The 14,502-nt window shown below is 47.9% G+C and overlaps 1 protein-coding gene across 1 annotated transcript in view; it reads right to left on the bottom strand.

The window, feature by feature from the left end:
- The window catches only part of MBP (myelin basic protein), a gene marked incomplete at its 3' end in the record, with an annotated part of 111,907 nt that overhangs the window by 61,289 nt on the left and 36,116 nt on the right, over positions 1–14,502 (bottom strand). The window lies entirely within an intron of this gene.

The following is a 14,502-nucleotide window of genomic DNA, read 5'->3' as shown; positions in this document are numbered from 1 at the left end:
CATGTATTTCAGGAGCCTGTCCACTTGGTCGCTGTTCTGGGCTGTGAGTTTAAAGCGTGGGATGAAACTGACACCAAACCTGACTCCCCTGAATTCCAACTTTGCTCAATGGTAGCCGGGCAGGACAGCCCTGGGGGAGAGCCCCTTGCAGGGGCAGGAATGGTGCAAACGTCCTCGGCCCACCTGGCCAGCTGAGGGGAGTAGCAGGCGCCATGCGGGCTGGGCTGGGCTGGGCTGGGCTGGGCACCCACCTCCGCCCTCGTTCCTCTGGGAATCTGCACCCTCAGAGGTGAGCTTTCTTCACTCCCCTCCCACCCGACTCCCTTCTGCTTTTTTATGGAACCCCAGGGTGCTTTTTGAGTTTAAAATTGTAAGTGCACAGAGTAGATACGGTTCAGTTTCTACTCTAAATCAAGCTTATTTAATGATTTTCATATGGAACGCATGCACCTGACATCAAATTCAGAGGGCACCGCGAGGGTCACGGTGAGAAGGGTGGGATCCCCGGGCACCTCCCCTGTGGATGTGCTTCCAGCTTCTGTCTTCCTCCAAAACAGTCTGGGCACAGTTCAGCCACTGCACAAGCTCACTCCCTTCTTCCTCCTTTTTACCTTTACGTAAATGCCAGCACACTCTGGACGCTGCTCTGCTCCTTCTTTGTCACTTAAGCAGGAGTGCTGGAGATCGTGTCCCCCAGGACACGCAGCACTGCCCACGCTGCCCTGGTCGACAGGGACCTGGCACCTCTCTCCATCTCTCTTGCCAGGTGACCAGGCTCCCGCTGGGGACCCTGCACCCCGCTGCCTCGTCTTCAGTTATGCCCAACGCTGCCTTAAGCCTTGCTCGCCTACTCAACGTTGTACGAGATACATTTCTGGAGGTTGAAAGAGTCACACCATGATCTTTTAAAGACAGTGCCTAACTTGGGCAGATCCACAAGGGGGTCCGCCGCTCCGGACTCTGGTCTCCACGCTTACTTTGCGTCACTTTTTTTCAGACCAATCTCTCTGCCTGGACCGCACCCTACCTCCTGACCTGGGGGTGGGGGTGGGGGTCCAGGCAGAGGTCAGAGCCTCTGGGAATTCTGACCTCACCCAGCCCCCAGCCCCGCCTCAGTGGCTTCCCTGCCCCCAGCCCCCTTCCTGTCCCCCCAGCCATAGATCTGAGCTGGTCTCTACTGCAGACACCATCACGAACGCCCTGTCTGTGTATCACTCTGTCTCCCCACCACACTGTAAACTTCCTGAGAACGGGGACCTTGCCTGATAAATCTTTCTAGCCCCAAACCTGGCACAATGCCTGGTATCTAGCAAGTGCTGGAGAGAAAACTTCAATTTTATGCTGTTTAAGAATAGTTTAAAATAGATAACTTCTGTTTCAGCAGAGGGCGCCAAAGGTGGTGTAGTATATAATTTTTCTTGTCTACCTGTTTATTTTTAGAGGAGAGTAAAACTTGGAAGAGAAGGAATTTCTTGGTAGATTCTTTCATCATCATAAATTCCTATCATATGTGTTTGTTTCACATCTCCCTTCTAGGCTGGTGTCCGTATCATACCCTTCACTAACTACAAAATAATAAGCTTTATTGGAGAAGTAATTAATTAAATACAATTTAGCTGCCATTGTAAATCGCTGTGGATATGTTTTTTCACATTTTAAAATCAGGATGCTCCTTACAAATCAATAGCATCTTCCAACTAGAACTGGCAGTGTTTTCCTTCTCGGTGGTTATAGGGAAACAACGTGCAGTGTCAGGGATGATGGTGCTTCAGGTGCACAGGAAAAGCTAGATCTTTAAAGCAAATCACTTTGCTTTCAGTGAGTGGAGGTTGACAGCATGGTCACACAACTTCCCCATATCCACTGCTGAGGCTGGAATGGCATCACGGTGAAGAGACATCTTGCGTCTTACATCGCCGTGGCACTGGGACATAGGAAAGTGCAAGAGGTGACCGAGAACCACATCCTTAAACTCTTCCAGAGCAACGTGGTGCCCGCCGACCCTGAGCGAACGCCGTCTGCCAGGGACTCAGACGCTCAGGGAACAAAAGGGTCGACCCAGAGCTGGGGGAACCCAGAACCGGCTTCAAAGGCAGCTCCTGGACAGACGGTGGGAGGGGGCCCTTTCCGAGAGGAACCAATAAACCTTCTGTGCAGAACTTGAAAAAAAAAAAAGGCTGGAATGGCATCGTGGCGAAGAGACATCTTGCGTCTTACGCCCACGCCTTCCACAGCCTTCCGGGCTGAGGCGACAGCACATCCGCCGGTAAAACGACCACAGATGCAGCCCCGCGTAGTGATACAGGCAGGACCACAAACCCCACCCCCTCCCATCTTATCCCTTCTCAGTACCAAGCCTCGAGCTGAGTAAACATCTGTCCCCCACATCATGGTGCACGAGGCTGTGCTGAAAGTACATGTTGCCCTGGGAAATTTACGGACTAATTTACGTCCAAATACAAAGCTTGTTTCTGAGACCTGATACTGCTGCTATTCCACGAATATAAAAAACATCCTTGGGACTTCCTTGGTGGCGCCGTGGTTAAGAATCCGCCTGCCAATGCAGGGGACACGGGTTCGAGCCCTGGTCCGGGAAGATCCCACATGCCGCGGAGCAACTAAGCCCGTGCGCCACAACCACTGAGCCTGCGCTCTAGAGCCCACGAGCCACAACTACTGAGCCTGCGTGCCACAGTTACTGAAGCCCGCATGCCTAGAGCCTGTGCTCCGCAACAAGAGAAGCCACCGCAGTGAGAAGCCCGCGCACCGCAACGAAGATAAGCCCCCGCTCGCTGTGACTAGAGAAAGCCCGCGCGCAGCAATGAAGACCCATAAATTAATTTTTTTAAATCCTCATAAATAACACATTTTCAATAAGCAAAATGTCCAAAAGCAACACAAACAAAATCAAGGTGATGTGTGTCCAATGTAATGGAATTTTCATGATAAAGAAATAAGAGCGTCCTGTAAATTATAAAACGTAATAAAATCCTCAGACATACAAGACAGTCAGGCCTATGACCTGGACCCTCCCTGAGTGTCCTTGTCCCAGTGTGTTCTGATTTTTAAACTGTGTCCGTGACTGTAAGTATCTGAGTGCATTTCAAGCCGTTATGATTTCTTCATAATATCTGCGCCCATAAACAAGAAGAAAAGACAACCCTCAGAATGGGAGAAAGTATTTACAAATGAAGCAACTGACAAAGGACTAATCTCCAAAACTTACAAGCAGCTCATGCAGCTCAATAACACAAAACCAAACAACCCAATCCAGGAATGGGCAGAAGACCTAAATAGACATTTCTCCACAGAAGATATACAGACTGCCAACAAACACATGAAAGGATGCTCAACATCACTAATCATCAGAGAAATGCAAATCAAAACTACAATGAGGTATCATCTCACACCAGTCAGAATGGCCATCTTCAAAAAATCTACAAACAACAAATGCTGGAGAGGGTGTGGAGGAAAGGGAACCCTCTTGCACTGTTGGGGGGAATGTAAATTGATACAGCCACTATGGAGAACAGTATGGAGGTTCCTTAAAAAACTAAAAGTAGAACTACCATATGACCCAGCAATCCCACTACTGGGCATATACCCTGAGAAAACCATAATTCAAGAAGAGTCACATACCACAATGTTCACTGTAGCACTATTTACAATAGCCAGGAGATGGAAGCAACTGAAGTGTCCAGCAACAGATGAATGGATAAAGAAGATGTGGCACATATATACAATGGAATATTACTCAGCCATAAAAAGAAACGAAATTGAGTTATTTGTAGTGAGGTGGATGGAGCTAGAGTCTGTCATACAGAGTGAAGTAAGTCAGAAAGAGAAAGACAACTACCGTATGCTAACACATATATATGGAATTTAAGAAAAAAAAAATGTCATGAAGAACCTAGGGGTAAGACAGGAATAAAGACACAGACCTACTGGAGAATGGACTTGAGGATATGGGGAGGGGGAAGGGTGAGCTGTGACAGGGCGAGAGAGAGGCATGGACATATATACACTACCAAACGTAAGGTAGATAGCTAGTGGGAAGCAGCCGCAAAGCACAGGGAGATCAGCTTGGTGCTTTGTGACCACCTAGAGGGGTGGGATAGGGAGGGTGGGAGGAAGGGAGATGCAAGAGGGAGGGGATATGGGAACATATGTATATGTATAACTGATTCACTTTGTTATACAACAGAAACTAACACCATTGTTAAGCAATCATACTCCAATAAAGATGTTAAAAAAAATATCTGTGCCTGTTTTCCTTTCTATCAGCCTAATATGTAAGAATCCACTTACTTCTCCCTATGAATTTTAGAGGGAAATACAACAAGCAAAACTCCCATAATTATTGATGGAGACTTTAAAATACTTCTTAGTATAAGTGAGCTTCATTACCCACCAGTATCTGGCAGAATATTAACTATGATTTAAGCAAGTTGCTGCACTTTCTAACCATCTTGTCCAATCCTCTGGCAACAGACCCCATCATCCAGGTGTATCACTACCATTTTTAGAGATTTTCTTCTGCTTGGTACAGCTATTTACACACACACACACACACACACACACACGAGTACAGAGGACAATATGATTTTAATCAGCCTTGCTTTTTTAAAACACTGAAGGTCTCAAGGTAGCAATTTTAGGAGGAATGGCCCAGAGGATAAGTTTCTAATCGTTGTAGAAACTTCTGAAAAATAAAAAGAAAGCTCTGGGAGAGGAAAAGAAAACACCGCAGGCACATTTCTAAAAAGTTAAAAAGTTTTCAAAAGTTCTGATTCAAACTAGAAAACACATATCAGGAGAGGAAAGGTGTGAACCATTTAAAAAGTGACATTCTAAACTGAAAAAACAGTTACATGTTAGTATTTGAGACACGGTCCACCATAGGTTGCTTAACAAAAAGAAGAAGGAGAAGTGAGAACTGATTTAGAGAAGTTTGCCACACCTTAAAAAAAGACATTTCGTGAGATGCCATAAAACTTGAGTGGGGCATCCTGCGTTTAGACGCAGGGTCAGTCTTATCTGGTTCTATTTCCTTAACTGTATCCCATTCACTCACCGATTCCCATGCGGACCTTGTAGTAGGAGCTGAGGATGCGGAGAGAAATGAGCCGTGGGGCCTCCTTGGGATGCTCACACGAAGTAAACACAATGGATGTTTCAGAAAGAAAATCAGAGAACCATCAAGCCACCCCCTAACGGATCAGTGCCATTTAAACCGGTACCGGGTGAGCCAGCTTCCTGAGCCGGCGTCACACTTACTTCTGCTGAGACACCCTAGGAAAAAAGTACATAGTGATTCACCGTTTTTAACTCTTAGGATGTTTATTTAGCAAGATAAGCTGCACTGGTCACGGCCCTCCGTCCTCCCGCACTGTGCTCCTTCTGCATCTTATCCTTGACTGATGTCATCTTAAAGAGGAAAGAAGAAACCCAGCGGAGCTTTCATTACGGCTTCACCAGCGACACATTCACCCATCACCCTCCCCAGCCACGTTTCAGCCTCACGGGCTTGCTTTACAGAACACAGGCTGGTCAGATGCTCTGGGTACCGGTCACCGTCTGGCCTTATGACCCTCATCTAAGTGCCACTAAGTCTGCTGTTTCTCAGGGCACCACGTGTATCTTCGACCTGAGGTCACCGTGGAGGGGATGTTACTAAAAGACAAATATTTATTTTCCTTTATCTTCTGCCATATTCACGTAGCTGATAGATTTAATCCACCTAGAAATTTGCTGAAAATGGCTTGGGGCACAGGATCAGCGGCCCACATAGTACACTGCACCAAACTGTTGTCTGCACAAAAGCTTAAGAACTGGGTCTCTGAGGCCCATTTCCTGGACTTGAATCCTGCTGCCCCACCTGCTAGCCGGGTAACTGTGGGAAAACAACTGAAGTTTCCTCTACTCCGTTTGCCGAAGTGTGAAATGAGCGTCATAACTCAGAGGTTCTTGCTGTCTGATTAGGACATTCCTGTGAACTGAAGATAATTTTAAGATTCTGGTTTCATCAGAAGAATGGTAGACAAGCCTTCCCATAACGCTGGGGAGATAATTCCCAGAAGAAACGGAAGGAGCGATGGCAACAAGTGAGCATCTTTGGACATCTTTTGTGGACTCGTCGCTCTGATACACGCTTTGTGACACAGTCCTTCTTCCCACTCATTTCTCCCTGGAGGTGTCAACCCGGGGACTCAAGCAGAGGGTGGACAGCAGCTCCAGAGTCGGAAGGCAGAGTGTCCCCGACGGGAATGCTGACGGGCTGACTCGCGTCCACGGTGCTGGAATGTCGCCCATCTCTGGTGTGGTCACCCCCTCGGCTCCCGGCACTGCCCGTGGCTCCCGGAGTTAGCATGGGCTCAGCCGCTGGGGTCGCCGGGACACCCCAGTCCAGCGTCTTCCCAGGAAGGAGATAAGCTAGCGGGAGACCTGAGGTGTGGGCACCTGGGGTGGAGGCCGGGATGCTAACTGGTCAGTTCCTCGCCCTGGGAGCACTTTGTGCTTTCAAGGAAAATTGTGGAATCTAAGGGAAACTCTCTCTCTCTCTTTTGTTTTAAGAAGCAAGTCATTCCTTTCACGCTCAGAATAAACACGGGCCCCATATGGGCTGGCTGTGCGTGTTTAGCTTAAATTCCTACAGCACTGCTCTCTAATCACATCTCAGAGATCTCAGCTGCCACCGGAGGGGGAGAGGGAAGCAATGAGACTGTCCCCGCCAACAGCCCATCAGCCCACGGCCGTGCGGGTGCTTCAGGGACCAGGACGCATGCGGGGAGGATCAAATCTCCTGGTATTTTCTGCGGCTGAAAAAATCCTCCTGCATGTTCTTGTTATTTAAATCTGGTGATAAACTTTGTTTGAAACTGTTAAAGTACTAAAGTATCAACACCAGAAAAAATCGTGTGTGTGTGTGTGTGTACACGTGCGTATGTCTATGAGTGTGTGTGTGCCTGTGCGTATGCATGTGTAAGTGTGTACTGTTTGTACAAAGTAATAAGAAGTATATAAAAATAGCTCTTATTACTTTGCACTTATTATTCGGCATTTTTGGTTTATTTCTTAAACAAGGATCACAGTTTTGCTCTGGGCTGGATTTGGACAAGTAACAGACGATACCAGCAAAACACTGAAAGCTTATGGGATCAATGCAAAGAATACGAAGAAACATGACAATCAGACTCACATAACCCGACTCATCTCAGTGGCATGTCCCTTTTTATGCAGCATCAGAACAGGATGGAGACAATCAGGCAAAAGTGTGACCTTAGCCCATCTAGACCAGGGCTTCTCAACGCTACATCACTGGTATTTAGGGCTGGATAAGCCTCGCTGTGGGGCAGAGGCTGTCCTGCGTGTCATGGGACGTTTAGCTCCTTCTTTGTCCTCCACCCAGGAGACGCTAGTAGCCCCTGCAGTTGTGACAAGAAATGTCTCTAGACATTGACAAATGTCCGGAGGATGGCGGGGGGGTCCCCTGGTTGAGAGCCACTGGTCTAGACAAAGAGAAGCAACAGAGACGGGGTGAAAATTGTGAATCTGTTCACAAACATATAGGACGGTGATGAGTTTTTCATGAAGACATTCTGTGGGTCATCAGAACTCCACTTTTAAAGAATGATTTGAAAGCAGGGCCCACATGACAAGGATTAGAGAAGGACTGAGAATCAGACTTAACTTAGTCATTAAAGCAGGTGCTGCCTCAGCAACGGTTTCTTAGACGTGACACCAAAAGAAATCATGGATAAACTGGACTTCATCACAATTTGAAACTTCTGGGCTGCAAACGGTGTGATCAAGAAAGTGAAACGAGGGCTTCCCTGGTGGCGCAGTGGTTGAGAGTCCACCTGCCGATGCAGGGGACGCGGGTTCGTGCCCCGGTCCGGGAAGATCCCACGTGCTGCGGAGTGGCTGGGCCCGTGAGCCATGGCCTCTGAGCCTGCGCGTCCGGAGCCTGTGCTCCGCAACGGGAGAGGCCACAACAGTGAGAAGCCCGCGTACCACAAAAAAAAAAAAAAAGAAAGTGAAACGACAACCCAGAGAATAGGAGAAAATATTTGCAAATCATTTATCTGATAAGGGTCTAGTGTCCAGAATACATAAAGAGCTCCCACAACTAAACAACAAAAAGACAAACCACCCAATTAAAATAACTGGCCAAGGATCTGAACAGGCACTTCTAGAAAGAAGGCATATGAATGACCAATAAGCCCAGGAAAAGATGCCCATCATTGTTATCCATTAAGGAAATGCAAATCAAAACCCACACGACACTGCTGGATACAATAAAAAACCTGATAACAAGAACTGCTGGGCGGATGTGGAGGCCCTCGTACGCTGTAGTGAAATGGTGCAGCTGCTGTGGAAGAGACTCCGATGGCCCCTCGGAAACAGAGTCGCCATTTGACCCTGCAGATGCAGCTTCGGTACACACCCAAGAGAAATGAAAACATACGTCCGTGCAAAAACTCATACACAAATGTTCACAGCAGCGTGATCTGTGATACCAACAGGTGGAAACAACCCAAACGTCCACCAACTAATGAACGGGTAAGTAAAACGTGGCATTTTCCTACAATGGAATGTTATTCAGCAGTAGAAAGTAATGAAGTATTGACATATTCTACAACACGGGTGAACCTTGAAAACATTACGTAAGTGAAAGAAGCCAGACACACACACACACACACACACACACACACACACACAAACACCCCTGTTGTATGATTACATATTTAAGAAGTGTCCGGAAGAGGCAGATCTGTAGAGACTGAGAGTACATTAGCGGTGGCCTGGCGCTGCGGGTAGGGTGGGGTGGGAGGATGGTTAGAATGAGTAACTCGAATAGATTTATGACTAAAGGCACTGAAAATGCTTCCCACTCAACACTGTGGATTCAGAGGAAAAGAACCGTGATGTTACAACTCTCAATGAGATGAGATTTCAAATCCAGGACTCCTTTTCTAGATTTGTCTGGAAAACACAGGAAGCATTTTTGATGATTTGAGTATATGAAAATCCAGGATTTTTAAAATTCAGAAGGTAGATAAGAGAAACGAAAACGTATGTCCACACAAAAACTTGTCGATGAGTTTTCGCTTATAGCAGAGTTCTTTATAATAGCCAGAAGGCGGAAACAACCCAACTGCCCATCAACGGACGAATGGATACACAAAATGTGGCATATCCGTACAAAGAGATACTACTGACCTTGAAAAAGAAGGAAGCACTGACACAGGCTACAACATGGACGACCGCTGAAAACATTACGCTACGTGAAAGAAGCCAGACAGAAAAGACCACGTTACATGATTACATTCACACAGAACGTCCGGAACAGGGAAATCTAGAGACAGAAAGTCGATGAGTGGTCGCTTAGGGCTGCGGGCTGGGAGGCTGGTCCCGGGGGGCGCGGGTGACGGCAGCAGAGCGCAGTTCCTCTGTGAGGTGATGAAAATGTTCTAAAATTGATTGTTGTGACGGTTCCGCGTATCTATGACTAAACTGAAAAAGCACCAAATTGTACACGTTAAACGGGTGAACTGTACGGCATGAGAATCACATCTCAATAAAGATATTTTAAAAAACATAAATGCTTAGTTTGCAGGTAGTTAATAAAGATATTTTATTAACATTAATTAACATTAACATTAATTAACATAAACATATTTTATTAACATTTTAAAAAACATAAATGCTTAGTTTGCAGGTAGTTAAAATGAAACGTTGTGGCGTCACTAAAGGGAGTTTAGAACTACGTGCTTGAGGTGCGTGTGAAGCCGTTATCTTGGACTAGGAAATGGTCCCTTTACTACTTAGTTCAAAAGCCACGCTCTCTGCAAGACCATTTGGCGGTGGAATTAAGGTCGCAGTGTTCTTTAAATAACGAACGCAAAGAAAGGAGCTCAGGACTTCACTTCAACACTGCTCACAGCCAAGTTAAGTTTTAACTAGTGCCACAGTAAAACTGTTTATCGAGACCTGTTATGTAACTGGACGTTCTAACATCTATTTTAGGAACACAAATATCCTACTTATTCCTGGAAGTTTCTGCTCCATCAGCTGTTTAAGTAGAACAAGAAGGACGGTGACAAAGGCAGGGCGTGGGGTGGTGGGAGAGAGGGAGGGGGGCTTTGTTCCGTGTATCTCTTTTACTGAAAAGAGTTTGATGGTCGTGTGAATGGCAAGTTTAAATAAAATGCACTTAAAGCCAATTCACAGAAGGGCATTCATTCAGTTCAAAAAGATATCCTACATTACTGAAAACAGAAGAAGGCAGTGGAGAACTCTGCTTTTCTTAATTTGAAATTTCCTTTAGTTTTATAGAATGAAAACCTCTCCTACTTAATCTCCCTGAACACATCACTCTACGCCTGCACATGGGTAATAACTGCTTCCTGTGATGCAGACAGGGTGGAAGGGGCAAAAGTCTAGTAATGGAAGATGAATCTTTGCTCAAAGGAAAAACATGTTGATATATCAGAGTCTGACCATTTTTCTGAATATATACCTCAGCTCTGCCAATCTCTTCAACCTCCTCCGTTTCCTGTTTCACTGTAAAATGGGCATAATGATACCGTCTATCTCACGGGGTTATTCTGGACGCGAAATGGGTCCATACGTGTGGTGATTGTAACAGTGTCTGACCGTCAGCTAGCACTGTCAGTGCTGGACATCATCACGATTTATTTTAGTCTTATGCGTCTTCTGATTACTTTCCACATTTTAGTAAAGGTGGAAATAAAATCTTCTTCAGTGAAAATCAGGCTTTAAGGTGCACGTCAATGCAATCAGGTCGAGAAGTGGAAGAAAAAGCGATTTCACAGCGATCGCTGATTGTACCTGAGTTCTGGGTCCCTTGCTCGAAAGGAACAAACTCGTTTTGCAAAATGGAACTGTCACTTGCCTCTGCAGGTGCTTTTCTTCGTAGCTGAGTTCTGTACCTGTGACCACCTGCTCGGACTCATTCCAGGAGCTAGAGAAACAGTCAGGCCAAAGCTGGTTTCCACCCGTTCAAGGTCGGGATGGGCCACTGGAACTTGATTAAGAGACCAAGTGCATCTCAAGAATATCATACACGCAGTGCCGACAGATGCCGACCACCAAGACCAATACGATCAATTCCTCAAAAGCGTGCATGCGCCATTCTCTGCAAACGCACACGCAGGGGAACATTCTCTGCAAACGCACACGCAGGGGAACATTCTCTGCAAATGCACACGCAGGGGAAATTTGGTTTTTCAGGCCACAGACCTTCTCTTGTTCCATAATTGACAATAAACTCAAGTCAGAGTATAGTTAGGAGAAGATACAAAAAATATTTTGAAAAACCTCTTTATGGAAGGTCAGGTGGCAACTAAATTGTCCAGGAAAACGCAGATCGAATGGGTTTCCCTGTATATTAATGAAACCATCCTTTTGTTTTAAGTACCATAGGAATTGTGACCTAAAACAAGCATGGTCAGTCTCCTGATGTTTTAGAGCACGCTTATATGCTCGAGAACAAAATCATAAAATCAAAGATCGATTTTCTCTTAAACGCTGAAGAACTGGCGAGAAAGGCAAAAGATACAATGTTCCTAAGCAGAGTGAGGAACTAAATATTTCGTATTCCGACAATGAAATGAGAGGAATCTCTTATTAAGAACGGCTCACCGAAAAGCAGTATTATAAACTCCTGGACTGTATTCTACAAATACCACGTCATATTTCACCTTGAAAAACATTGCAATAAACCTCTTTTAAAAGGACTAAAATTGTCACAAAGTAGAATAGAATAAAATAAATATTTTCTGTGGGAAGCTCCCCACCAGCAGCTGGAAACGGCAGGAAGGACTCCTCCCTGGAGCCTCCAGAGGGAGCACGGCCCAGCCGACACCTTGATTTTAGACATCTGGCCTCCAGAAGGGTGAGAAAATGAGTTTCTGTTGCTTTAAGCCGCCCCGTGTGTGATGATCTGTCACGGCAAGCACAGGAAGCTAGGACGATGCTCCTGGAAGCTGCACTGTCTTTCAGGCTGGAAGGTACCAGCCCACCGTGGCTCTCAGGAATACTTCCCTTGTGGCCCGGGTGCAGCCTGGCGAGTCTAGCTGCGGCACCTGCCTGAAGCACCTACAGCAGGTGACTACCGGACCGCTGCGGGCCCTCATCCCTTCGCGCCTGACCCTGGACACCTCCACCTGCAGGGCAACGTGATTCCCCAGGTGTGGGGGGCAGCTGCTTAGCAGGGTCTCTGGCATCCACCCTACAGCCAGGTATTTCTTTCCAGACACAACAGCACGGCCAGCATGCTTCCAAACGTCGGTAGGCTTTCCTGAATACGGGCTGCAACTCTCCTGCAGCAGCTGAACACGAGGCAGTGCGTCCGGGTGGCCATAGTGCTGTCCCACCGTCTCCCACCTCACGGGATGCTGCGGTGGCGGCTGGCCAAGAGGCCTTCGCCATTGCAAAGGAGGCTGCAGACATGGGGTCAGATCTTAAAGCTTGGCCTGCGCTTGCCTGAGGCTGAGATGAACCACTTCTCTCCTTTTCCAAAGAAAACCACCATTTATCAGAGCAGGCATCCCTTGCCACCCTCGGCGATGGCCCCCTCTCCAGAGGACCATTTGCATCAGCTGACGAACATGCTCTTAAAACTCCACCGTCAAAAGCAAAACGGCCCCGACTGGCTTCCACGCCCTTGCCAGCTGCGCCCTGGGTCCGGTTCCTTCTCCACACAGCTTCTCAAGGAGGTTTCCGGGCCACTGTTGCCAGTCTCCTTCCAATACTAATCGGGTCTCACTGCCACCATGCCACCAAGGCATCTCTGGCCCCGGGCAGCAGGGACCCCGGGCTGCTTCATCCAGTGGTTGACCCTCCATCCTTTTCTGACCTGGACTCAGTGCTATTTGACCGGTGAAATGCTTCTAACACTCCCTGCCGGACCCAGTGACTCATGTCCATCCCCCCACCTTGTGGCTGCCCCATCTTGGTCTCCCTTATGGGTGCCACTCACCCTCCTGGTCCCAAGTGTTGAAGTCCAGGGCTCAGCCTTGGATTCCTCTCTAAACCCGTCTCCTTAGTTGATCTGAGAGTTATGAATTGGACGTCTCTGCCGGCGCTTTTTGCAAGGTGAGCACCTCAGGGGCACCTCAAGCTCGCGGTGATTTTTCACCTGTTTCGCTAACCTACCCTGCCCACGCTTCCTCACCTGTGCACAGGTGTACCCCCGACGCCCAGGCCCCAACCCTTCATTCCCTTCTCTCTCTGACGCCCAGTTCATTGGCAAATCCTACCAGCTCTCGCTTCAAAGGTAACTGGAACTTGACCATTTCTCAAGGCATCTACCTTCGCCCCCGGCCGGGCACCATCATCTCTCAGAAGGACAGTTCCCGGGGCTACCTGACAGCCAGCTAGGCGCTCCGCGATCTAGGTCTTTCCCTGCCTACCTGGCCTCCTAACTTACCCCCTCCAGCCCTGCCTCTCCCATGCACCAAGGCAGTGGCTGGCTCAGTTTCTGCACGTGTGAGATCCTCCACCTGGAACACCTGTCCCCAGAGAGCCGCATGGCTCCCACCTTCCACTTTCCCAGCCTTTGCTCTATGCTGCCCCATCGCGGTGGCTCCCGGCAGCCCTCACCCCTGCCCTCCTGAGCCCCCAACCCTACATATTTCTTCTGAGCCCTAACACCATCTGAAGTACCTAATTCCCATGTTGATTTGTTTATTATCTGTCTCCCCAGCGAAAATACCTGCCGGTGTGGGCGGTCACCGCCACGGGGCCCTGGTGAGCACATACGACCGATGGGACCTGCTTTCGACATTCTAGATACTTTCCTGGTTCCTGGGAGGCACCGGCGTTCCAGAAAAGGAAGTGCAACGGAATGTGCACTGCATTAATAAGTTGGGTCCTGACACCTTTTATTATTTAACGTCTTTATTGGAGTGTAATTGCTTTACAGTGTTGTGTCAGTTGCTGCTGTAGAACAATTTGAATCAGTTATGCATATATACATATAATCCCCCCCCTTGGGTCTCCCTCCCACCCCTCCTATCCCAGCCCTCCAGGAGGTCACAAAGCACCCAGCTGATCTCCCTGCGCTATGCGGCTGCTTCCCGCTAGCTAGCTATTTTACATTTGGTAGCTGACACCTTTTATTTTTACTTAATCCAAAGGAGGCAATGTGGGGGGATGTATCTGAAGAAGTTTCCTTCCCTACAGGCATTTCCAGCAGAAGTAACCAGCCCCAGCATGGCGTGAACTTCACTACCAAGATCAACTTGGACGCTGTGCACGGAGCCGAGGCCTCATAAGCGGACCCTGGGGTGACGGCACCCACTGGCCGTGCAGTGTCCAGTGGCCCTGGGACGTGTGGGTGCCAGGGGGTCAGCCTCCGTTCCCACAGGGTTTGCATTCCAGGGTGAGGCGGCGAAACCAGCCAGAGAAGGAAAATGGACCCGATGGTTTGGGTGGGACAAGGAGAGTAAGGTGAGCAGCTGGAAGGGAGGGGCC

The sequence above is a fragment of the Stenella coeruleoalba genome, assembly GCF_951394435.1.
Source record: "Stenella coeruleoalba genome assembly, chromosome: 14".
NCBI lineage: Eukaryota > Metazoa > Chordata > Mammalia > Artiodactyla > Delphinidae > Stenella > Stenella coeruleoalba.
The sequence above is the reverse complement of the archived record's forward strand: the minus strand, read 5'-3'. Positions and strand labels throughout refer to the sequence as shown.